Source organism: Rissa tridactyla, chromosome 2, assembly GCF_028500815.1.
Source record: "Rissa tridactyla isolate bRisTri1 chromosome 2, bRisTri1.patW.cur.20221130, whole genome shotgun sequence".
Lineage (NCBI taxonomy): Eukaryota > Metazoa > Chordata > Aves > Charadriiformes > Laridae > Rissa > Rissa tridactyla.
This window is the reverse complement of record NC_071467.1, coordinates 17917313-17944920: the sequence shown is the minus strand read 5'-3', so window position 1 is coordinate 17944920 and position 27608 is coordinate 17917313. Positions and strand designations below refer to the sequence as shown.

At 34.4% G+C, this 27608-nt stretch overlaps 1 protein-coding gene across 3 annotated transcripts in view; it reads right to left on the bottom strand.

Moving 5' to 3' along the window:
• Positions 1-27608, bottom strand: part of CSMD3 (CUB and Sushi multiple domains 3) — a 688054-nt gene that overhangs the window by 530020 nt on the left and 130426 nt on the right. The window lies entirely within an intron of this gene.

The following is a 27608-nucleotide window of genomic DNA, read 5'->3' as shown; positions in this document are numbered from 1 at the left end:
ATAGGAGGAAGAAACAAAGGAACTTGATGTATTGCTGACTCAAGTTATACAAATGCAAAACAATAAACAAAACTGTAATACAGACATAAAAGAAGATCAGATTTGAATCAATCAAAATTTGGAAGAATAAATAAAAGTACTCAAGACAGAACACTAGGAGGAGGTTTTAACAAACATAAGCCTGAGCTTAGGGACAGGAAGGTGTTGAATGATTTAGTAGATTTTAGACAATGAGACAAAAGTGATGAGATACTGTGGGTAACTGATTTCTGAGCAAAGGATTGGTTAATTTAAACAGATGGAATACCACAGATCTGCGTGACTTCTACTCTTAATGTAGAACTATAAACCATTGTGAACCCAAAATGGGTCACAGCTCTGCTGTTAGTTTGATCTCTGAGGACATTATTTAGAGTTCAGTTTTACTAGCTGGTACTCACACCCCAACTGTGTACCCTTTTGACTGATGTTTCAGCATCATAAATGTGAATATGTTAACTATGCAGATTAGTTGCTGATGTTGTCGCGGCTATTTCTTTCTTTCTCTTATATAATAAACTCTGTGGAACTGGATTTGACTTTCATTGCCTTGCACAAGGACACAGTGCCTAAGTAAGAAGATAGCCTGTTTCATCTTGGTCACTTCAAAGCTCACCTAAATGGTTGATATTCTTACTACTCCAACAAAACTCTTCTGCTCAAATCTGTGTCCTCAAATCTGCTTGCAAGCTTTACAAAGGCAACGCTGTAGTTGACCCCTGCATATTTGTTCAAAGGGATTTCTCTTAAATCCTTAAAGGTTTTCAAGGACACCCCAGTTATTATGTATCATCATAGCATGTCAAAATAGAGGTAAGAATACCATCCTGTGGATTTTGGTTGTCTTATCAATCATATTATATTAACTTGAAAACTCTGCTGCTACACAGTGGTTTTATTTTCAGCTTCTCCAAGCAGATGAAATCTTTTAGAGGCCTGTATTTCTTAGTGCTTTATAAAAAGGTCACAAAAAGATTCTCTGTCCTTTGAAAAGAAGAATATAAAGATTAGTGATGCCTTTAACAGTCACTGCCTAAAATTGCTTCCTTTCTTCTTACTGCTGTCTCATCAAGAATTGCCTAGAGAAGGCAATATATTCATATGAAAGTATATTATATTTTAAAGCACTAATTAAAAATCACCCTCCTTCTAAAACTCATTTTTCAGTTGCAATACTATATGACTTGTCTAAAAAGAATACTTGGCATTTTCCATTAACTTTTTAATATTATGAAAGTGGCTAGTGAGTATGTTACTACTTCTAACCCATCAGGTCATTTTGTTTCTGATTCTAGATAATAAAGTAGAAAATAAATTGTACAATTTAGAATATATTGGTTTCTTCTGTGAATATTTTCATTTTGGACTTATTCAAGTGCATTATTTTGAGGGGGTGTGTTTAATTCACCAAGTAACTGTATTAGTCTTCTTTGATAGGTAGTACCTATTTTCAAATTGACTGTGACAGTGCGCTACTAACTCCCTGCCATTTAAAGCTGCGGATCGTTACCTTGAGACTGTCACCTGTCAGGGAACACAGGAACTGCCAAACTAGATTGTAATTCCTGTTCAGCTCTGCACAGATTCTTGACTTCGGTGACATTCTGATATTCAGTAATGATATGAAGCATGGAGAAGGATTTTGTAATTTGGCAGAACTTCTCCTTGTTCATGTACTCTGAAAATAAGCATAATTTAATTTTTTACAGACTCCTACTTTTTTACATTTTTATTGTGTACTATTGCTCATCTTTTTAAGGCAAGCTGTCACAATTGTTTCAGTGTCTCTCCAAGTAAGAATTTTCTTTGTCCTAGATTTAATTGTCAGTTATCTCTGAAATCATGTGCATTGTTTGCTTGCGCAAAACCAAAATGTTTTTTTAAAAATCAAGATTCCACCTGTAAGTGAGGTATGTGTGAACTTACTTGTCCTTTATTTTTTTTAACATGGTAATAAAAGACCAAGATCAAAATACCCTTCGATGCTTTTCAGTAAGTTTCTGTTTCATTAATTCCTGTTAATGTCAATGGAAATCCTGTTCAAAGACTGTAGGTAGAATACACCTCAGAGACTTCTGCTTAGCAGGAATGGACACACTCATTTAAAGAGTTTAATTAGCAGAAATTCAGCCACTTCTAAATACTAATTAATAAGCTATTCAAATTAAATCACATTAAATATAATTTCTTTGTGACAATAGTTTCAAAAACAAGGCTGGCAGAAGTAGAGATTCTCAGCATTCACTCAAGGAGAAACAAGTCATAAACAGATATGGAAACTTCAAATTTACTTTCTTTTTATTCAGATTTTAAGTCAGGATTTTTTTCTTTTATGTTATTTATAAAATCAAAAGTAGCACCTGTCGTCCCTAAATTTAAGCATGAAATTTATAATTTAATGTCCAAATATCCAGAACAAGTATTTGTCATATCATTGGATTGCACTGAGTTCAGTGGGAACCATTTGTATTTTCTCTGCTACAGATTAATGTTCTTCATACACTAAATCTGATATTAGAAATTTAGGGACATAAGGAATTTTGTCTATTTTTAAAGGGTTGATCCATATCTTTATCACAGTTTTTGTTCACAGCTATTACAAATCATTATGATCCCATTTTTCCTGACTTAAAGTGAGGATACTTTACACTCTCAATATCAAATGTATACCTTTATGAGCACTAACTCATTGAAAAACCTATGAAATATCCCAATAGAGGCTAATATTTGTTTCATTTATTATTTTTGATTGGATATTCCTGGTATCCCCACACTGTCAGTTTGGATATCTCCCTGTATCACTGCATGGCGCTAGTCCTAGACTGTGTGTTCACTGGTGTCTACTATTCCAAACACTAATTTCTCTGCCAGACAAACTTGAGTATCGTTCAGGGAATATGCCATTCTAGGGACTACTCCAGCTGTCTTTTGGGACAGGACTTGATGTAACTGGAAATACTAGAACATAGCTGTAGACAGATATCCCTTGGAAAAACAATGAATGTGTAGTTTGTCTTATTGACAAGTGAGAATGCTTTGGTATTGAAGACTCAGGACTGATTTCAGAAGTGCTGCATGTATGGATATGAGTGTTATACAGTCCAAGGGTCCCAAATATTAGGAAAGATGATAAATTTGTAACAATATGAAGTAGCCTGAAATTCAGTTGTCAAAAATTCACCTATATCAAATCTCGTAATGGTTTGTTTTAGTTGCACATAGTTTTTTCAAAGGTTTTATAAACTAAAGAAGTCACTTAGATGCATAGTCTCTACCTCATAATATTTGCTTTCTTTCTTTTCTGTCCTCATTCACATTGCTCTCTATATATGAGTAAAAATGGTCTGGATTTATATCTGAAAGGGAGTAGAATAATCAACTGATGAGTAAAGAAATACCATTGTATTCCTACATGCATATTAAGATGTACGTGTACATACCTTTCCCACTTGAATTTACAGGGTGAGGGAAACCACAAGAAAAATTTGGAGTAGGCAATATCAGTTCAGTGAAGGAAAAAATGAAAAACTTAGTATCTAAGTGGCAGTTTAACTCCACAAATATGTATTGCTCAGGGAGCAAAGAGACACTATAAATTAATGCTTTGAAAGATCTACCATAAGCAATACAGATTTATTAAAACAGAGATTAAATTAAAAAAAAAAATCCCCTCCCCCAAAATCCATGTCTCTCCTCTGTAGTAATTCAACAATAAAAGTGATTCCAACATTCCTTGATTCCAACAGATCTTCCACCTCAAGATACAAGTGCAGAATGAAGAGTCACTGTTCTGAAATTCACGTTTGTTTACAGCAGTAATAGAAATAACAGATTGTCTAACAACCAAAACTTTTCTGAAGTTACTCCTTTGCGTTCTGGATTTTATGTGGGTCAATCAGAAGATACTGTGATATTCTGGTATCTATCTATAAATAGGTAGGCAAGAGGAAGCGTGAGAAAGATATTTTTTTTCCCTAAAGGAAAACAAGGTAAAACATGATTTTTTCTTCTCATGTTCTTAATTGCTCTTTCTTGATAGACAAATATCTTAGTAATAGTAACGTCACTGAGGATCTCTACTGTTCAGTAAAGATAATACAGCCAATTACATTGCATAGTTTCTTTACCTGTTTCTTAATGAATGACGTAATTTTGCTTTTTTCTTCCCTTTGAAATTATTTTCATGCCAAAAAATGACAGAGGAACTTGATTATCTGAAGTAAAGCCACTGATTAGTATAAGGGTATCTTTTAAAACTGTATCCTGAAGGAACTTTAAATGTAGATTTTTATACTGAATTTGATTTTGGTTCTAAGTACATTGAAACAATCACTGCATTTGTCTTCTTTGCATGTAGCACAACAAAATTAAAATCATATGTTATTTGTATAGGAACAAACCTGTTTCAGCATTAAGTAACTTAGAACTGCATTAATATAATTATTCGAGAAGGAAGAGAACACCACCAACAAGAAGAACAGCAAAAGACCCTCCAGGATATGTGAAGGAAACAAGTGGTAATTGTAGCACTGCAGTAACATTGATACAGTGAGCATGAAAAATGTAATACAGGAAATGGTCCAGGGTTTGCAATATATTCCCTTCACATGCAATACACTGTTTGGAATATCTGTTTAAATCAGCTGAAGACACAGAACAGCACTAGAGAGCTCAAAGACCATGCAAAAAGACAATGGCAGTTGCTAATTTTACCATATGACAGCATAATTCAGCACCAAGTGAAATCAACAAAAAAATTACTATAAACTTCAGTAGATATGGTTAAATCTGACATTTTCCCATCAGACACACTTCTAAAGTGTTACCTGAAGGGAATAAAAAACAAGTAAAGACCAAATAGCTAGGAGAGCTATACAGTTAACAGCACCAGTCACCCTTATTTGCCTTTACCAAATTCCACTTGACTTCAACTAAAGCTTTATCTGCACTAAATTCCTGTAGAGCTGCTGAGGGCACCAGTTAAACCCTGAGTATGGCTGGAAGGTTAATTTGCAGAATCACAGAATGGTAGGGGTTGGAAGGGACCTTTGGAGATCATCTAGTCCAACCCCCCTGCCAAAGCAAAATTCACATAGTGCATGGACTACATGAAGTTTTGGAATGGGTGTAGACTTGCAAACGTTGCAGAGGTTGCTCCATCCACACTGTTGTGAAAGCATTCAACCCCATCAGTATAGTCCAAAGCCTGAGGCACTGTATCTGCCACACGCGGTGGTTGTTCAGCTTCCCAGGTGGATGGAACCCAGAAAGATGCACCCTACCTGACATGCAATGGCTGTGTAGATATGTCCACATGTGAGTCATAACAGGATTGTTCCATTCACACTGCAATGATCCTGAGTGCTTTTTTGGCATAGCTGTATTCTATAGTCAGCTAGGAAGAGGCTGATGTAATTACAGAGCAAAGCTTTTTCCAGAGCCCAGGACAATTAAAATAAAAACTAATCCTAAAACCTATATACCATATTGCTATTCCTCCTACAATATGTGTTTCTTACTATGGCTTTTCAAGTTACACAAAAGAATTTCATCTGCAATTTCTGAACTGTTATGGTAAGAAATATTTCACTGTATTATTTATTCTTATTCCACTGTTGCATTAATGCCTCACCTTATTTTGCCTTATGCTAGGTAGTTTGTAAATGCTGCATTGTTCCTCACTGTCTGTCCTTACCTTGGTTATTTACAGTAACCAAAGGTATAAAAAGCTAACTGAATTTAGAGTAAGGCAGTTTGCCCACTGAAGGATGATGTCATAGCACAAACAAGTTGTGTGGCATCACACAGACAGTGTCTCCACACAAATTTCACAGACAAGAATAAATACGTATGTCAAATAAATTTCATTAATTTTATATATTTAATGCACTGTCATATCTAGATTCCTACTGAAATTAGGGTTCCATTTTTCAAGGCATAACACAAATATTAGGAAGATGTATAGGTTTTATATTCAAGATGATAGGAATACTGAAAGCAGAGAACAGAATGAAATAAAACACATTTTATGGAAAAGTACTGGGACTTCTTAAGGCGACTTAAGAAGAAATGTAAGAGTTGACACTTGGGAACTGATAGGCATTGCTAATTAGTGAATTGATTCTTAAATGGTTACAAAGGCTAATCTGAAAGTTTTATGGTTTAAATGATTAGAAAGCAGAGACCAGCTAGTCTTAAAAGAAAGCATGCAACATCTCTTTCAGCTTACTGTTGGAAAAGGTCATCTGAACTAACCAGTATATAGTCTAAGGATACGTACACTTCTCCATGGCTGATCAGCCATGCCTCATGTCTGACTTATTAGCCAAGGCTTCCCCGCCACAGGCCTTTTTCACAAATTGTGTCTTAACATTAAAGGCAGAAAACTTCTGGTATGTTGAACTTTTCAACTTGTTTAAAAAAAAAGAGAGAAAAATTATTTCTGCTACAGAGGGGGTTTAAACTCAGGGTTTAAAACTGGAATTTAAAGTATAAGATGTGTATATGGGATGTGTCATGGACATATCGTTAGAGAAAGAAAATCAGTTTTCTCCTCATGAAAGGGCTTTCAACACATGAGAACTGGGCACTAGGTGGCATCTGAAACATGCAGAGCTGTTGTTTGATCTCACAGAGTAACAAACATTTCCTTCTGTATATATCAGTGGTAACATAAAATTCCATTTTTTTTTAAATATATATTACATATACTTGGTATACGTATGTGTTGGTATATATAAGTTAATATATAGAAACACTATTAGGAAACACTGTAGTGCCCTGTTAGAAGTACAAATGTTTGACATCTTCTCAAAGGACATGCTGCTTCTTACAGTGAAATTTCAGTCTGATTTCCACCATTATTGCTGGTATGAAGTATTCCTTAACAACATTGTTTACAGAAACCATTTTTACAAAGTTAGAGCTATATCCCTGTACTTATTTTCTAGATGCTTCTGTCTTAGCCATTTTGACAGAAGAAACGAAGGCCTTAATTCTTCAATTTAGTTTTCATTTAGAAAGTTTTACAGTTTAGAATTTTCCTTTAGAAGATTAAATCATTATGACTGTTGGTTTTTAGAACCATCCTTTCTTGACAGAATTAATGTCCTTCCTGTATTTGATGGCAGAGGATCATAATCAGCCTCCTAGGATGTCATAAGGACGTTACCAAACTCTTCAGAGGTTTTTTCTTTTTTATATTTCATAATGAATCTTAACTGGGAGGTTGAGACTACTGCTCAATAGGTAGAATATGTAGTGGTTAGGCAGTACTTTTGTTTAGTCAAGACTCAATTGCTATAATTACCTTTCTGAATGTTCTTATATCCTTTCAGCTGAACATCTCCTTTAGAAAAGACAAACTCTTTATCCTTTTATGTGTATCAAGGTCTCAGCACATCAGGTGAAATTCAAAATCCTTAATCCAAGCTTCCTTTTAAAGTACTTTCCTGAATGGTTCATGATGCACCAGCACATCTTTCAGTCTATGTATAGGTTTGATACAGCTTATTCAGTTAACCATGTTTTATTATATTGCATAGCTATCATTAATATGCATTCATACTCTAAAGAGTGTAAATTTGTGGTAATGTATATATAAATGTAAAGTAAAAATATTACATCCTCAAATGCAACACATCTTATTGTGAAACACAATATTTTTATCAAAATGATGAAATAAAATCTCCACTCCATATCAGAATGGAAGTGTTATCCCCTCCTCTTTACAACAGACTCGACTCAAGGATCCTGCATTTAGAATATAGCTGAAAACACTGATGATATATTAAGCAAGAGAAAGTTTATAATTGAAACTGTGCAATTAATAGTAGTAAAAATATTTTATTTTGCTCATTTATCTCAGTGTTTATGATATGACTAAGAAATACATCAAAAATGAAGATCTTGCATTATAAAGTGCTATTCTAAGACTCCTTTTTTCTATCCACAATCATACTGTTAAGGTCTGAAGCAGATGGCTACCTAATAAAGTCCTTTTTATTAGAATGGGTCTTTTTGATTAATGTTCATCTTAGGTATAATATGAATTTTTCATTTAAAATGTCCAGACACTCAAACATTTAAAAATACTGGGTCAAGGATATATGCATGATTCTGCTTTTAATGGTACTTACCCTGATAATTTTGCAGTGCTGAATTGCATTATGGCCTAATGACTCTACTGCATAAGGTGAAATAATATAACATTACTGATCTTGTCCAAATTACTTACATGATGATTCATTAACCAGGAAAGATAGTGTGTTTAAATTCATGGATAATATTGTGAATAAATAGACATCTGCAATAGGCCATTTATCAAGAGAATGCATAAAACCTTTGAATAACTTATATTCCATAAAACTTTGGTTCATAACTCAGTGTTGAGCTGTGCACCCACAATATTGTACCTTCCAAAACAGTCAGCTTTCCACATGGGAGGAAAAGCACATTCTACTCCAAACACAAAAGCATTAAATCTGCTTCTCCCACCTACTCCACCTTTCCTTTTCACTTTTAGTAAGAATCCCCAGATGCCTTTCACTTGAGAAGCAGATATCTGTAATTGTTATTTTATTTCAGCACTATGGTCTAATTTTTCTTTTGCAAGAATTAACATTAGTGTTGGTATTCAGCATTCTGTTATCACCTTCAATGCATGGGCTTGTGCATTTCTTAGAGAACATTTCTCGAGCTTCAAAATTTGTGTGCTTTGCCTTATGCTAGAGGCAAGTTCCCTGGCACATTTGGGAAAACATTTTCAGAATTCTCAAGCGTGGAGGAATGAAAGTAGTGTATTTTCTGATGAAACATGATTTCCTTATGCAAGTATGATTTAAAATGTCTGACTGGCAGAGATTGTAGGTTGGTTGTTTGTGGTGGTTTGTGGGGGGGTTTTGTTGTTTTTGTTTGTTTGTTTGTTTGTTTTGGGGGTTTTTTTTTGGTGTGTGTATGATTGGACTCGATGATCTCAAAGGTCCTTTCCAACCATGAAGATTCTATGATTCTGTGAAAAAAGAAAGAGCTTTCAAGTTGAATATGTACCAGCATTCATCTATAACCAAGTATCGCTTGGCATGGGGGAACAACTTTCTATAAGCTATCCTGTGTGGGGCTTAGTGAAAAGTGGTTACTTATAATTTTTGTCTGTCTAATAGTGAAAAAGTAAATAATATAGTAACTATATAGTACACTATAAACCCTGGGCTATGAACTATTATGGGTATCTTCCTCCCTCCCCCGCCCCGAGGTTTTAAAATCAGAAAGGGCTATTTGCAATTTCTAGTCTTGAGTCCTGCAGAAGCATACATCAAGCAGTTTCCTTTGTTATTCCTGCATCAAAATAATTGTTTTTGAGACATAACCAGTAAAAGGCATTTAATCTTATTTTATAGACACAATGATGGAGAGCATCTGCAAAGTAATTCATTTGACATAGACATATCAGCTTTCTTCCTTAAAAGTCTCCTTTTTTAACAAATATAAGCTTGAACTCAAATAGTCAGCCTTCCCTCAAATATGTTAGCAGCCAGAATAACAGCTACTTTTATTCCCATCCCTGCAGGTTACCTGCTGTGGGTCATTCCTCTCTTGACTGATCTGCTATTGGAATGAGTAGAAATGGTCATAATTTGAAGGGAGAGAAACGTTTATCATTAAAATAACTCAAGATTTGAATTAACTTCTCATTAAACATCTGTGTAGGTCACACTTTCTCTGGCTATTTCTACATGACGGGTTAATACTGAAACAGCCATGCCAGTCATTTCTGTGAACTTACTGGTATTTCTATACCAAGAAACTACTTGAACAACCCCTTCGGCTTTTAAGTACTTTCAATATTCTCTGCTTTTATTGAGAAAAAGAAAAATGTTCTAGGAAAAGATAAGTTTAATAGCCTGATGCAGTCCCGCACAAATCACTGTTTGACAGAGCTTATGAAGTGTTCGTTGCAGTACTAACTCACTGAAAGATCATATATCTTATCGAGATCTTTGCAAAACTTCTTTAAAGAGTGACAGATCGGTATGTTAGAAGAGCTAAACAGTGTCAAAGAAATATATGTTATACAAGTAGGCTGTTAGCACAGTGTGAAATAGTAAGGAATACGCAGAAGTATGTCCTCAGGTCTATATCTCACATGTTCAATCATGTGATATAGAATTCTACTTTAATGTATAAGGAGAAAAAACAATTATAAATGTCAGTCAATGGAAGAAAAATATTTTCAGCATTAATTTTCCATTTTGGGTGGAAAGGCACTAATGAACTGATAAACGTTTCAGTTTGATTTTCTTTCCTCTTTTTCCCTGCAAAATAGAAGTGAACAAGAAAAATGAGGAGAAAGATCCATTTTTAACTTTGTTTCTCAACAAGTTTAGAAAGATGTGTTTTCATTCAGGGAAAAAGTCTGTTTTCATCCGACAATTGGAACACTTTTGCAATTAACCTTGACTTGGTTATCAGATGTTTACTGTATTAATGTACTGGCTAAATGTAAATAGAAGACTGTAAGGGAAAAAAAAAGATGGAGTCGGGGCAAGGAAATTTATGGATATCCAGACTTCTTAGTTTGGTTCTCAGCACCCTGAATGCTCAACCCAGCATTCAGTTGTGATAATTTTGGCAGTGAACTTTCTGGATGTTAGTGATGATTCAAGTAACACACACATATCAGTATATGAGCATCTGGAAATCCTGAAGAACTTTTCTTCTTTATCGATTATACCTAATCAAATATTTACTAACAGACATATGATACTACCTAGACAGGATTATAGTGTTGGTGTGATTTTTGTAGTGTCTACCTTGTTTCAAGGAAAATTAAGTAAGTCTTCATTATGGCATATTTTCTTTCCTCTAAATATTTGTATTTTTAAGAAAAATGAAAATTGAGTTATTAACTCTTAGTTATAGATTAGTCTGTTTATATAAGATTAAATTTTTGAGTATATTTTTATGTGTCTCTGTTTCTGCAGTAGATTATTCTAAATCTCACGTATTTAAGTCCTGTAATGCCCTGCCTTCTCTTATATTAGCAACCTTTGCACAAACATAGTAGGAATATCCTGGGACATAAGAAACAAACGTATAATCTTTGAACTGGAATAAGTATGGGTATTTCTGCTTTCCTAGTTTATTTTTACAAGAGGATTTAAGTATAAAGTCTACAGTTACGATAGAGTTGACTACTGTAAAAAGGTAATAACACCTAAATTAATCAGATCAACAAACTGGAGATAAATTGGAGATTAGCGTGTCAAATTTATATTGTGATCCCCCTCGTTCACAATTTTAAAAAATGCTTTTCAATACAACTGAGAAAGCTTCAGGGCTAACTGTTGTACTTTAGTTCTGTAACGTATCGAAAATGAGTTTGAGAGTAGGGAATAAAAATTCTTACTTGTTTACAATTTTTTATTTGCTTTGTGAAACAAGAGATATTTTGAAGCACATAATGATTTTCTAAAATCAGGAGTTACAACTCTCCTTAACAACATTTTCATGAAGGATGATATTATTGGCATTGCTGCATTGCCGATATAAATAAAGCATTCTCCTCCAATGTTGTAATTTATGGGATTACTTAGTTAATAAAACCTTTGAGTTATTCAGTTGTGTTTGAACAACACCTTAGTGAATAGATACTCAAGCTCCAAATGACTAAGGACTTACTGGTTTTGGTGATGAAGATTATTATGACTGAATAAATTAATAAAACATCTTATTATTATTTTTTTCCTATATTTCTATGTATTTGTTTACAGGGAATGTATTTAGATACTTACTTTAAACTTGAAGATAAAAGAAAATGTCTCAGACATACTTTGTTTTCTGGGAATAGACAAGTCGAACGTACTTTTTGTTATGCAAAGACAAACTTAGGTACAATCATTTGTCTCGGAAAAGTATATTAATTTCTCTGCACTGCTTTCTACTTCAGTCTTTACTGAAATCAGTCTGATGATGGTGGTAAAAATGGCAAACAATCCACAGAACCCCTCAAGAATTTGACCACATTGTCAACTGCCTGAAATTCTGCTTGCACTTCAAGTCATTGCTGTTTTCAGCATTACAGTCCTCTGCCTTATTGGCAGAACTTGAATTCCAAGTATCAGCAGTGTCCAGAAATGCCAGTTACTGTTTTTAACTACAACTATTTTCTATTTGTATATGTCAGAGTATCAAATGACACTGAAGTAGTCTTTTTCACCTCACAATTGGCAAGTTCTTAACAAGGCATTAGAAATCGATGTCAAGGCAACCTCAGATACATAGCAATCCACATATGAAGTTCAAGAAATCAAACTATATCACTTAAATTCCTAGTAAAATCCTTTCCTAAATGGCACTCACTCTTGATTAATAATGCATCCATTCTATAAATTTTAGTCCTGGCTAACACTGGATCCATTTGAAAGACCTGCTGATAATTATATCATCTTCACTTCACTAATTACACTTCAATGTAATTAATATCTTTTTTGTATTTCTACAACTTAAAATTCTTTAATTCCTGGGATCCTGATTGCTTACAGTTTAAGAAATAATGTTTTCATTTCATCATGTCCCTACCCTTAACAACTGGAATATGCATACATAGTATGTGGAGTATATAACAGACATGCTTCACGACACAAGCTTTCCTTTTGAACATTAACCACCTAGAACTTTTTTCCAAAATCATCTGTAAAAAGAACAATAAAAAAGATCTAATTTATGAAACAAATCCATACATCCATATGTTCATATCAGCTCTTTCTTGTGTTATTCCGTTTGGTTATCTATTTTCTGCTGTGAAAACCACACTAGCTTCAGGTCATTTTAGATTATTTTAAATTATCTGAGTCAACAGTTTCCAAGATATACCAAAGAGGATGGTGACACAATTACTGGCATGTCTGGAATGTTCACATGGTTGATTTTTTCTATAAGACCATTCATATCTTAATTTCTCGAGGAAGATGCTGCTTATTTAATGTCTGGTTAACATCTCTAGTGCTAATTATACAATAAGTAGACAACAGGCATTACCCATCTGCCTTTGAAACTGTGGCAGATATTTTACTATCTAATGATTTTATAGGTGGTAACCAAAACTACTGAAGGAAAAGGAAAATTTTTATTCAGTTAAAAATTTTACACATTAGGCACAAATTTCATAATTTTCAAGAAAACAAAAAATACAGTTATGAAAGGAGAAATTATTTTAAGCTACAAGAAGCACAAAAAAGTTGTGATTGGCAGGGAAAAATATAATTTTCAAAAAAAATGTCAAAAGAAGCTTATTTTTCCATTCCTTCTCATTTTACATGCTCATCTTCTAGCTTCTGTAAGAGACAAGAGTGAGCTTCTGCAACTGCATTCTCCTTTACTTCATAAGTATTACCTCACAGCCAGAACAGGTGTAGCCCTTGCACTGTGTCATGGCTGCTCTGGAAAAATGTGTCATTCACTTGACATCAGCACCAGAATCCTTGGGACCAGAGGAGAGACAGGTCCCCTCGTCTCTGTTCCAGTGTTTGGTGTAACTCAGCTTGGGGAAGCAGTGAGAAGCCTTTGTCATAAAAGCACAGAAGTTTCTGACAGGTTAAAGCATTTCCCTGTTTCCTGAACAGTCTCACTAGGCCTTAGCTATCTACAGATTTTCAGTATGATAGCCATAGTTAGACAAAGTAATAAAAGGCACAAATATTACCTTGACAAGTTTTCAAGATCATGTCTGAAAGTGTCTAAAACATTTCAAAGCTTTCAGAAAGGAAGAAAAAACTTTCTCATAAAAAATTAAAAATTTGGAAAATAGAAAAAATTCAGTTTAAAGTTTAACATTATAAACAATGGAAAATATCAGGCACCTTTATTAAATACATCTAAATAATAGTAAGTAATCCACTGTGCAATATTTTGAAGCAAAGCTATTTCTCAAATATTAAATAAAAATTCTATAAATAACCTGAACAAAAGTTTTAAAAAATCACCTGCAAATGTAGTTCTGAGGAGGCATTCTATGAAGTGAAAAGTTGTGATGTAATCATGGCACACCATGGCAAGTAGATTCAAGTAATCATTTAAATATATCATGTGGATGAAATGTATTCAGATAAGAGTCTGTATTCTTAATTAACTTTATCAATATATGCTTCATGCACTGATATATGATTATCTCAAACCTTTTCATTACATAAAATATTTCTTATCTATGACTTTCCCCATTTCTTAAAGAGATTTCTATTTTGATTAAAATCAAACTATTTTGAGTTGGTTTTCATTTGAAGAATGTTTACCTGGTGAAATTAATTAGCTTTTAGTTTGTTAAAGGTGCTTTGGTATTTGTATTGATAATTACATCTTCCTAGAATTCAGAGTTAATTTTTATTCAATTCAGAGTATTCTTGGCGTTTAGCCTCTCTCTGCATTTTGACTTTCAATTGTCTTGCTTTCAAAAACATTTATTTTGGCCATAATCTATTGTTTTGTCATTCTGGAAATACCATTTAATTGTTCCTTTGAAAACACTTTATACTGCATGCTGCACTACTTACGGACTGGTTTTGGATTAAGTAATTAACTAAATTATTTTTCATGAAGCTGATATATCCCATTTTTTCCAGACTTGTCTGTTTACAAAATCTTTTAATTTGGGTTAATGTCCTGAAACATAGCATTTAAAATTAAGTACATTATCAGGGCATTGCATCTTGGGTTAGGAAATTAATATCTTTTCTTTCAAAATAGGTTGGCAGAATGAATCCCTCGTACAGTAATTGGCCAGGATATTGGATTTAATATTGGTATTGGCATGAAGCTGTCTTGAAATTTTTAAAGGTTTCCTTGGAATCCGTTTTCTAGTTCTATTTTTCTTATAAAAGGTTGTCATTGCTAGATTATAACAATAATTTAGCAATCCCATAATTTCGTGTTATCTCTAAGAAAAAATTACTACTAAGGAGAACTATTACAAATGCATCTTCTAGTAGCAATCTGGGAGACTACAGAGATTTTGCATATAAATTGAGACATGTGAAGTCTTGGTGTTAGCTTTCTCATTATCATCAGGCCACTATTCGCTGCAACTTGCTATCCATCGTGCTGCCACAGACATGAAGGCTTCTACAGGAAACGGCAAGATGTTTGACAGCACAGTGAATTTATTTTTTTTTTAGGTATTTCTACTCTCACATGCAAATACTTCCATGTTCTCAGCATGTTTAATAGGATGTAAAATAGGATCACAGCAGACGAGGGCCTGGTTGCAAGAGCAACAGAACTGAATCTCTTCAGTTTGTCTGTCTCTCTTTCCATATTTTTCTTTGATGTTAATTAGTGTTAGTCCTTGTTTTTAATTAGCCATTATTTCTACTAGGCAGAAAGTTACTAATTTATTCTCAGAGGTAGAAAAAGGGCAGTCAGGGTCTCCTTTCTCTAAATGTGGGACTGAAAGAAGAGACAATGTCCTCTTTCCTGCAAGAAGAGGAAAGAAAAGTTGGTTATATTTTGTGATGTTTTAATGATTAAAAGTAATCTTGGTGATGGAAGAAATAACAATACTGTGGTGTCCTAATGTGGAAACATTTGCTTTCTTTAATTTTTTCCTTCATTTCCTGCAATGCCAGAGATTTGCAATATTAGCGATCATGAAGATCTTCATATATTTCAAGACACTGATTGCAATATGATGCATAACATTCATATTATTCATAATGTTAAACAGTAAAGCGAAGATCTTTTCAATGCTGCAGTATATTCGAAATAATGTAGATCTGTTGATTTAAAATTGGGGCAATTGCTCCTGGACAAAAGTTAAATTAATATCAGCATCATCACTGACTTGTGGAATATTTTGCATTTATATGAATTTCAAATTAAGCCAGATTTTGCCTGATGTATTTTACAGATTAAAAGGAGGTAGTAACTTGATATGATATCCAGTTATTTCTCTGCAGTTAGCATCTAATTTGCCCTTATCCCATTCATTTACCTCTTTCTGATTTTACTTTGCTTCTTTTTATATGTCTGCCAGAACAGTTGTCTCTTGAATGAGTTGAGAAATCAGCGTCTAAGGTTAGAAGTGACATGTCACGAAAATCCTAAAATTTGGGGGTTTTAAACCTCAGATCAACAGAGTTAAATGTATTTTAAGATGCCATCTGGTAGCTTTATACATATACAACATAAATTTTGAAATTAAAGGGATTATTTATTAAACAATTATGGTTATCTCAAAGCATTATTCATTCACTAGTAGTGGTGATTTGCATGAAATGAAGATTATTAAGCAGCATTCCATTGATTTGTGACACTACACAAGCAATTGTTTGTTCTTTTATGTTTAATGGATAACACATGAAGCTTAACAGACAAAGCAAAGCTTTCTAATGACCTAGAAACATATTAATTAATTTTAACTATGAATCAGAAAGCACTTTCAAATATACAAAACTACCATATGCTTACAAATCTTTTTTTTAAAGGGCTTTCTTTCTCAGCTGGGCATGTACCTGCACCCTTTTTCCAGGATAAAGATGCACCTTTCCTAACTGCTTAAGAACTGTTCCTGAATCATGAAACTAAATCTTAAAAGCCCTTCATCTTAAGATAAATGATACTTTATCTTCTGTCCAAAACTGTGTGCCTTGGAATGATTGCTTTTTCCAACGCTACTAAACAAGCATAAAAGTGATTTTTCATTTTTCCTGCCATCATTTTGAAATTGTTAAAAAGTTGTCTTTGGAATGGTTTTGAGGATAAATCCAATGATGATCTAAGACTCAAAAAGTTGTCAAATCCTGTATTGCCTTATCTAAATTTTAAACACCCATCTTCCAAGGTAAAATCTAAAAATATACATTCTGTGTCTTAGCTCCAAGTATTATACAATGGAAAAGCTAAGTGCCAAGGAAAGATAGTTCATAGATATGGATGTTGAGTGTGGGAACATACAGAACTAGGTAGCTGGCAAAACTATGCATGACGTGCGCTTCTTGTACATATGTCACCTGGGAGGTGAGGCTACATATATGCTAGTAAAGAAATAGGTCAGCAACCATTCTCTACCCCTGAGAGCCAGTGGTAACGAATGGCTAAAATCCTTATGTCCTAATATTTTTCACAAACCACGATGGCCTCATCCATACAGTCCCCCACATCACGCCTGGGAACTCTGTCAACTCTGTCAAGCAGAAAACATGTCAGGCAATAAGTATTTTGACCATTAAATGTCAGAGACGATTGTCTGCTAGGGTTTGCACCCATTCTATAGACATATTCAGTTTACTAGGACGGAAGTGATTCAGTCAGTGCCGCATAAATGCCATTCCATCTGTTCTAATCAGGATCCTTGTTAATTAAAAACCCTGGAACTATTCTCACAATACTCAAGCTGGTATCACTGTTTTATCTTTCCTTTTGGTGCAGTTGCAAGAGGGAGACGTGATATGGATGGAGGAAAGGCATTATGTAAGAGAGGACTCTGTTCAGGAGACCCTGGGAATCACTGTTAATAGCAGTATAAGCAGAAGGCAGGCCCTCATTGTAAACATCTGAAATTGAATTTCCAGAATAATGGACATTTTTTTGAGAATTGCTCCATGTAGAAGGAAGAGATATTTGTGTTTATTTGTATTGACACCATTAGGACAGAGTATAAAATCTGAGTGACAGCAAGACAAGGGCTGATGAAAGATGCTGGGGCAGGACTTTGACTTCCTAATGTAAATGACTAACAGAGACCAGATAAATTGCATTCTTAAAGCATTCCTCTTTCTCCTACAGCTGAAAAAGAAAGCTTAGAGTGTCTAGATCACATAATACATATATACATTGTAGATGCCTAAAGTTAGCTGACATGAGTCCCAGATTATATATTGTCTAGACATGCTTATACTAGTAGAGATTTGTCTGTTTCAGTGGTATCTAACCAGACTATTTAAGTTTCTACATTACTTTATAGGCAACTAAAACAGGAAAAATGCAGGGTTGGGCATTTTCTTTCTCAGCTTAAGTTAACATTTTCTGACTTAGCATTTCTGTGTTTAAATAATTAAAGAATTAAAATATATGACTATTTTCCAACTGTTGATTCAATGGATAACCAACTTCCAGTCACTTACCCAAATTTTCATTTGCTAAATTACGTAAACATTAATATTCATGTCACCTATTTAATAAAAAGAAATAAAAAAAAAAAACCACAGTTGTACCAATCAAAATTGTAAGACTAAAATTTATTTTAATCTTACACATCTTCACATATAAATTCAGAACTTTAAAAGCCTGCGAGTATCCAGAATGCTTTCAGAACCAGACTCCTGTGGACCAAGAAATAGATATAAGTTTTAATAGGGCTGTTAACCAGCAACTTTTCCCATGACTGGTTTCCCAAACAACAACTAATTTAAAATTAATGAAGCTGCTCATTATTTTTTTTTTCTCCAAGTACCATACTACACACCCTTTGAAGTCTCACAAAGTATCATAGAGAGGAGAAGTACTGAAGAATGCCTTGGGTTTGGAAAAAGCATAATGCAGTAGACACTAATACACAGTACATACAATTTGCTGGAGAAGTTTAAACCATTTATAATGATTATCAACTCTGCTGGTAACCCAAATTGAGCTTCCCTAGTTTCAATGTTCGGTAACTCTTAGGTGAAATTTCTGCTGATGATTTTTAGTTCTTTCATTGTGAAAATTTTGGTTCAGTTATGTTACTTGATCTTGACCATGCCAGTATGACCCGAGTTACAGAGATGACAAACAAGTCACTTGAGGAACATTACTAGCCCCAAATAACCCATTAAAAAGGCTGACAAATATAATCCCTTTATCATAGCCAAAGGTGAACACGCCACAATAGTTTCTTTTAATTAAAGTTGATTCCCAGGTCATGATAAAGCTGATAGTAGTGCTGCTCAACAGACAGACACAGCACAATAGCTAAAATAACTACTTCTACTCTACGGAAGTAGGTCATATGCATCATTCATTATTGTTTTGCTAGATCAAGTGCTTAAATATTGCCTTCGTGCAGAAGCAAAGCAAAATATAACAAAAAAAATACAGCACCAGGAAGCAAAAAAAAGATTTTCCAGGACAATAGATGATTGTAATAAATGCAGACACCTATAGTGTAGATACCTATGAACTGTTCATCTGCATTTTGTTTATAATAAGTTGAAAGTAGCACGTTTAAAGAATACTTAATCAGCCTAATGAATTATATCAGTTCCACAATGAAGCCACCTAAACCACGTTGGGTGGCTCATGCTTTATTTCCCTTTACCTACAGTAAGAGAAAACTAGAGTAATTAGCTCACCTTCAGACATCAATATTTTAAACAATGGTTATTAAAGGAAATGAACCCAATCCATAATCAAGTCCGTAATAATAGTCCTTAACATTGTTTACCTGAACTAAAATATAAGAAGTCTTGACCTTGTTATTTTGTCTTCTATTTCTACAACTAAAACTTTTTATTCACACATTGTGTTTTTCTGCATACAATGCAAGTTTTAAATTGTTCAAAGATGAAGTCAAAGAAAGTCCTCTAGCTATACACACAGCAGAACAGATTAGAAATCTTCCTCACACAATGATTCTATCTATGAGAATAACTACTACAGATAATGCAGATAGGATTTTCTATTTAATCTGCATTAAATTGAAAGTGGCTGTATTCTGTCCTATATAATTAGATATACAGTCTCAGTCTTCATCAGATATGCTTGTCAGAAGTTGATTTTATTAGTTTACTACGTATCAAAATTAATTTTGAACTTTATAATTTTTGACAGAGGCATGAAGGCTGGACATCTAGAAATAAGAATATATTTAATGTATTTATAAACACCGCAAGGAATGTGCAGAAAAATGACATAAGTAGGGAGTTCAGAGGCCAAAATAAATAGAGTTCTTCGGGATAACTGCCTTTTAATAAAGCTTGAACAAAACTTCCAGTTTCAGTGCATGAACACTGAATTTTTAACATGTACATGAATAAGAAATGATTCATTCACTACGAAAAAATAATAAAGTAACAATGACAAAAATAATAATAAAACCAATAAAGATAACATTCATGGAAAGGTACAAAATGCAATAAACAATATTGCAGTATCCTCCCATTTCATTATATTTTCTTAAAAAAAAATTACGCTGAAGTCAGGAAAAAGCAAGTAATATCACCTAGATTGTTTTTAGTTCCCTTTCCTGTAGAGAGCTGAATTACATGCAAAAAAAAAAAGGTTTCCAGTTTAAGTATACATTTATTATAATTACCAACACACATTTAACTTACTGTATTGTTGGAGTGGTTTCCGTGCAGCAGAAGTTACACACAGTGGAAATGTCAGGATAATTAGGCTATAATCATGCCTTCAATTCACCCATACAATTCATTTAATGTAATTGGGAGCTGTACATATGAACTGAGGGCAAGAAGTTACTTTAAGCCTTGTGGCCCTCTGGAGCACTGTGAAGCTGCCAGTTTGCATTTGGAGATAATTCCTTACTTTTGTCATTCTGTGAAAAGACTGATAATTTGAGGTATAAAAGCAAAGTTTTGTTTCCATGATATTGGCTGATGAATATTCTGACATACTCTTTCTATCCAAACAAAAGGTATCATTTGGTGATCCTAACTTGTGGTTGGTTATTCCAAATTAAAGGGTAGATTTTATTCTTGCCCTCAGTTGCACTTTGTGGGCAACTATGCCAGAACCCACAGACAGAATTTGTTTGGTGTCCAGATACAGCAAAAAAGAAAGATCTTGTAATCCAGAAGCAGGGCAAACAGAAAACAGAATACATGCAGTGTGTCAGTTTATTTACTCTTCATTTTGTCTTCTTTTGTTTGAGCTTTATCTGGCATGTTTTTCTATTACAGTATCAAATACCACTCCCCCAGCTTGCTTAAGGTTCATTGTACCAATACTGTGCTATCAGTGTGTCCATTATTTTCATTGACTAATATAAGTAGAATTCCTCCCTAGTCAACTTTATAAAGAGGCTATTCCAGCCATGTATACCCTAAATAAATCACTTATCCTGAAAAGGAGATTGCTTTGCACACAGACTATATTTACATTTCTCCCTTGCTACTGTATTAGAAAGCTTTATTTGATGCATCTCAATTACTACCCCAAGTTCTCCATGGAATCAAAACCACACTGTGCTAGTGGAAAGGATAGGAAGGGCATACCAGCTCAAAGCCTGCTTTTCACAGAAACAGAGGTTGGGCAAAGGCAATAGGCTTATGAACAAACTGGTAAGAGGTGTGAGTGTTATCATTAACTTTGAATGTCAGTATTGGTATTATCATTTTTGTAGGTATGCCCAAATACAGGCCAGAGATAGCATGGTAAAGGAAAATGGTAATTAAAAAAGAAGTTGGAAGGTAAGATGAGGAAGATTTTTAAAGACTACTCCTAGCTCACTATCCTCTCTCTTTTACAAGTCCACTTTTATTGCAGTTTGTCAGCTTGAGAAAATGCTCCCAGATATCACAGCTGCTCTGCCATCCACACAAGCAGATTATAGAAAATAAAAATACAAGGTTCCAGTCTGCCCTGGAGCCAAAGGCCTGGGACTCTTGGCACCTGAAAATAGAAAGGGCGTGCACAGTTCCTCCTTCACAATTTAAAAAGTGTCTTATCAGTTTTGCTGCTGTTATTATGTTGTAGGCAGCAGAAATGCTGACAAGAAGCATTTTTAATTCAAAGCTTCTGTTCAACAGTTCACAGCAGAGAAGTGACCTAGAATCCTCTAGATTTTCTATGGCAGCGAAGCTGGTAGTTACAGATGCTGTAGAGATTATTTTAAAAATATTACTGTTTCTGAAATAAAATACTACAGTGTCCTGGGTTCTACCTGGTCTATACAGTCTTGAGATAGAGGTGGGTGCCTGTGTAGACGCAGAGTCCTTTTTCTCTAATCCTGCCAATTTTTACCCTCAATAGTGAGTTACTCATGAAGGCTTTAATGACTATTTCATTTTCTCATTTTTAACTTTTCATCTGTCAGTATAGCCAAATGCTACTTGTTCACTTTTGCTTTGCTATTTATTCACTAACTTCCAGGAGAGGAAAATTAGACTAAAATAGATCTACTTTAAAGTGAACATGTGAAGCGTTAATAGAATTCAATGGGAATTTAATGAACGTAGTAAACATTTCTTTCGGGAGAAAAGGTACTTTCGTAAAGTTTACTTTCATTAGCTGATAAGAAAATAGCTTTAACTTTCTCAAGACTTAATTAAATACCTACGCAGACAATAAAAGAGTAAATTCTATCACCACATTGAAATTCTCTAGATAAAAATGATTGCTTTATTTAAAATAAAACATATCTGACTATGGGTCTATTAATTAATTCATTAGAATGTTAAGCTGCTTATTAAAAATATCGAAATACTGCATTTATAGCAGAATTAAAATGCAATACTTTCTTTATATTCTTAAAATAACTTAATATGCTATAGTAGCATTTAGGAGGTTTTTTCTCAGTTTGCTGACTCAAGACACCACACCAATGCTATGTTAGAAACAAGGTAGGGAAGAAACTTACAGTGCATCGCGTAAGAGTGCTGGCAGTTGTCACCACGACTGTAACAGTTTAGCAGTCTCAGGAAAAAGTTAAGTACTGAACAGTGAAAAGTACTCATCGAGTCTTGTCAAGCTGCTGTCGAATTGCAATCTCCACTATGAGCCCCTTGACTGGACCGTGGAAGGAAACATCAATGACTAAGGTTGTTTTGGTTTAACATTGCTTCCAGAATGTAACAAATATCTTATGAGGGCTAATTGCACTGTGCCTTTTCTTTTTCTCTTTTACTTTTCAATAAAATTATTTGAAGATTCTTTATTTGAAAGGGTCATTCAAGAAACAAAACCAAACACATCAAGAACAGCTAGTATTGCCTAAGAGTTCTTCCCCAGCAAGGTGCTGGCAGAGTTCTGGGGATCAGAACGACCTGCAAGTTAGCTACTGATTTGCTGCTGTTTGATACAATAGGAACAAGCTTTAATGGAAGTCACCACCAGGGCTCCCCCTTCTCAAAAATCGTACCAGTAATGCTGTATGGGAAATAAGACACAGTGTAGTACCCATCTCTTTTTTAATAAGGCCTGGATCTCCATACGAACTCTGACTCTTGCCTTTGCTCCTGCTATGAGAAGCTAGGGTATTTCAGGTGGCACTTGGTTTCTTTGGAAGAAGGAAAAATGCATGAACATAAATATATACTAGTGCAAAACCTGTATTTCAATAGAGTGAACCATACAGGAAAGAACTATAATCAATAGATCGTAACAGTATGCAACAGAATGAAATTATAAATAAAATATTTAATTATATTACTTTATCTTCATCTCTCTCTTATGATGACTTATCATGCTGTACTTACTATTTCTGTTTTCTTTTGTTGATCTGATCCCCAATAGCTCCGCATTGTTAAATATTGCCATTTTAAGGAATTATACATAGGCTTGGCAAAAAAATTTGTTTAGAATATAATAATTTTTTTTATACTGCTTTATAATTTTTTTTTCTGTAACACAGAGTAACTTATTTTTTTTTTACTAAGATGATTTAAATGTTTGAACTATAGAAAGGATTTAATTATTCCATTATGTCACTCAGATCCTGTGAACTAATGCTTTTCTCTCACAGACTTTTATCTGCATATTTTTAAAATGTTTAGAGTTCACTACAGCAAACTCAGATGAACAGACTCAAAAAACATATTACAGCAAAAAAAAATTAATATCAAAGTTGTGAATGAGAAAATAATTTTCTGTGTTTTGAACTAAAGCTGAAAAAAAGATATGAAGAATAATACCTAACAGGGTGGTGCAAATTTGCTGAGAAAGGAAGTAAACTTTAGAGCTTTTTTGAATAATCACCTGGAATAGAAGAGATTGAAATCCCTGATGAAATAAATACCTACTTGTCCATACAAGTGGAACAGCTGCAACAATCTAGATTGAGAGATACCCACTACAGTGTATCTGGTAGCAATTTAATTAATAGGCTCACATAGTCTAGACATTGAATAAGTGCCCAGTTTGAATTTAGTTAGATTTGCAAGCAGGGTGGCAATTTAAATTTAGCTCTTGTCTTTAGGAAGTTTTTTAATCAATACAAGGAATTCCCAGCCTGCTGACAGGTATCTTTTGCAGATTGCAAAGCTATTCAGCTACTGCGTCTTGTTCTTCTATATGAGAAATTATTTTTACATTTCCATACGTTACTGTAAGATTGAGCCTCATTTGGAAAATGAGCTACTCATCTAAGATTTAAATTCCCCTTTTCTATTTTAAAATTTAAACAAATCAACAGAAGAGTTCTTTTTTTTCTACAATCTGTAGACTTCTTCCATTCCTATTATCTTTTCAGCACTCTTTCAAGTTCACAATAATCCAATTATCTTTCTTGAACTGCTCAGTTTTTCATGAATTCTCAGTTCAATGACAACTCTCACTAGTTGAGGCTCTTTGATAAGACCAGATATTGTTTCCTTTTGTCATCTTTCAATCTTTCTGACAACCTCTTTACTTTCATGGTTCCAATTGTGAAGTCATGCTCTTACAAATTAGATCTCTCTAATAATACAGTAGATTTTCTAGTGACAGTACTATGAGTTTCAGAGACTTTCTCACTTGAAATGTGTCGGTGACAACATAAGTTTGGCTCCAGCTAAATCACAGAATTGTTGACCGTTACTAAATGAGAGGGAAAAAAAAGTTAAGATTAAAAAATGAATCCAGTCTTTCAGTTGAGGGTTACTTCATACTATATACCGGAATTGGTGGCATTTTTTTCTTCTTTTTCTTTTTAAAACACTTCTACTTACCAAACAACAGGTTACAGATGATTGAATTCTGCTAATAAGCTCTCAATGATTTTTTTAAGTAGATGAACACTTAACAGAAAAGTTAAAAGAACGTACCATCTATTTAAGGAGCTAACATGCCACAGGGTAAAGATAATAGCATTTAAACAGAATAAGGCACAAGTCTTTTATTGATAGTAATAACCACTTAACCACGTTTATGTTTTTTGGAGTTGGTAGTTGGCCAGAAAAATTAGCAGACAATATGCAAATAGTTCTCTGTATTGAGTTTACGCAGCTTTAATTAATGGAATTTAATTAATTTAATTGCTAATGCTGCTCCAGGAGGAATGAACATTCAAGAAGGTATTCTGTAGTGGCAATGTAATTTAGGCATTTAATCTAGGTTTATAAACTTGAAGTAGAAATATACTCTTTTAGCCCTTTGTCTTGTGTATGGTCTGTAACTCATTCAACTTGCAAGCCTTTCAGGAGCAGGAAATGTGGTTTACACATCTTCAAAAAATGACATGTAATTTGATGACAATTTTAAAATATCTGAAAAATAATTCACTTAATTTTATTTCACCAGATTACAATTACATTTTTAAAAATAAAATGAAAGTCACTATCAATATCAATATGATGAGGTTTGCTTGGACTCAGTATCTATAGAATCAGATTTAGAAGATGCCTTAATAACCAGAAATTTACCATATAGCAATAATATTCTAATTGACTAAAATGCTACAAAGTATATATACATTTCTATGCTTAAGATTATGCCATGCAATGAAGAAGCAGATTAAACAGTTGCATAAACTTTTAAGTCTCAGAGATAAATATGTGCCTATAAAGGGCTTTTTTGATTGGTTTTCTGAAGACCACTCTGTCAGCAAAGATGTGCACTGAACTCTTTTGACAAGTTTTCTACTGAAACAAAAACATAATCACGGTGTCCACAGTCAGGTTCCTATTTTAGTTCTCATAGTTAAGAGAAAATGTTTTTCACAAAATCAATGGAAAAAGTAGTTCCTTTTAGGAGGGCAATTTTAGAGTCCAACTTAAATGCTCTAAGCTAAACTAAGTGCTTCAATCTAGTAGCATAAACACTCCTTCATGATCCTCTACAAGGTATTTTGAAGGTAGAGGTCACCTGGTTACAAATGCTAAAATTACAGTACTGTGCAACTTCACGTGAAGGTATTTCTGACCTATCAATTCAGAAATATAAAGAATGAATGACATAGCAAAGATTAACTGAGATGTCTGCTTACTTACAGATTTCATGAACAAGATACCTAGCAAAACTGCAGGGTCTCCACAGTGTTGCACATACCACAGTTCAAACAAGGACTCAACATGTGTATACAGGGCCCAGGAATCCCATTTCAGCTCAGCCTGGGGCCGTCAGTCCCCTGCCACAGAAACACCGTAGGAAGGTCCAGCCATTCTCCAGGTGTCTACTGGGTGGACCCCTTGTCCCTACGCTGTAGGGAGCTTAGCTCCTGCAAGGACTGGTAGCCCTATTCTGGTACCCTGTCTCCAGCCTGGCCCTCACCACATTTCCTTTTGCTCCCTGGATGCACCCTTGCCCTGGTCCATTGTTTGCCATGTTGCCATGACTGTCAATGGACCCTGTTACCAGCCCCTGGCTCTAACTCCCATATTCAGCCCCTGTGGGACTGTGCCCCATTGTGGAGTGCACCTCAGTTTCTTGTCCCTTCTCTTCCAGCCCTCGCTGCTCTCCAACAATAAAATCATATTGAACTGGTTGTACTTCAAGCTAGCTCCAAAATCTGTCTGTATTTACAGGGAAGTAAATCCTTCAGGAATGCACATTCAATTTTCACATTAAACAAGGAAATTAAAATAATGACTTTTGGTTACTTCCTATGGGATACTTAAGGTAGAATCATAAAGTAATTCAGGTTGGAGGGACCTCAGGAGGGCTGTAGTCCAAACACCTACAGAAAGCGAAGTCAACTAGGTGATCACACCTCAGAGGGGAGAATTCACAACCACTCTGGGCAATCCCTTCATTTTGTTTAGGATGTCTGTCTTGTCATTCACCTCAACAGAGAACCTTCTCACTAGGCTCATTAGGTATTTGAAGAATGCTCTGACACATCCCTGCCCCCAGCCATCTCTTCTCCAGGCTGAAGAAGTCCATCTTCCTTAGCCTCTCCTTGCAGGACAAGTGCTCCATGGTGGTCCTTCCCTGAACTTGCTGTAATTTATCAGTGCCTTGTACTAAGGATCCAATATTTGATGCTGTATTCCAAATCTAAGAGCTGAGGAAAGGGAAATAATTGCTTCCACTCCTGTTGATGCAGCCCCGTATGCTATGAGCTACCATTGCTTCCAGGGTGCACTGTTGACTTATGTAAAAAGTAGTTGAGACTTTTACCTTTATTCTATTACAAGAACAGAATTTTCTATTCCATTAAAGATTGGTGTTTTCCCAAAATAACCCACTAACAGAAAAGATGATTTTAGGCCCAAAGGAATTACATGAAATGAACAAGAGTTCCAGGTAGATTCGTTTTCCTGTAAAAGACAGCATAGCATCTCTATGAGAATTTAAAGAAAGAAAAGCATTCAAAGGAGTCTCACTGGAATCATAGAAAAGCTATTGGTTTATTTTTCCCTGAAGATGACCTTCTCTGTGATGTGAAAATCAACACTAGATGTATCTTATGATATTTAATGAAAAGACAAGAAGGGTCTGTAGCT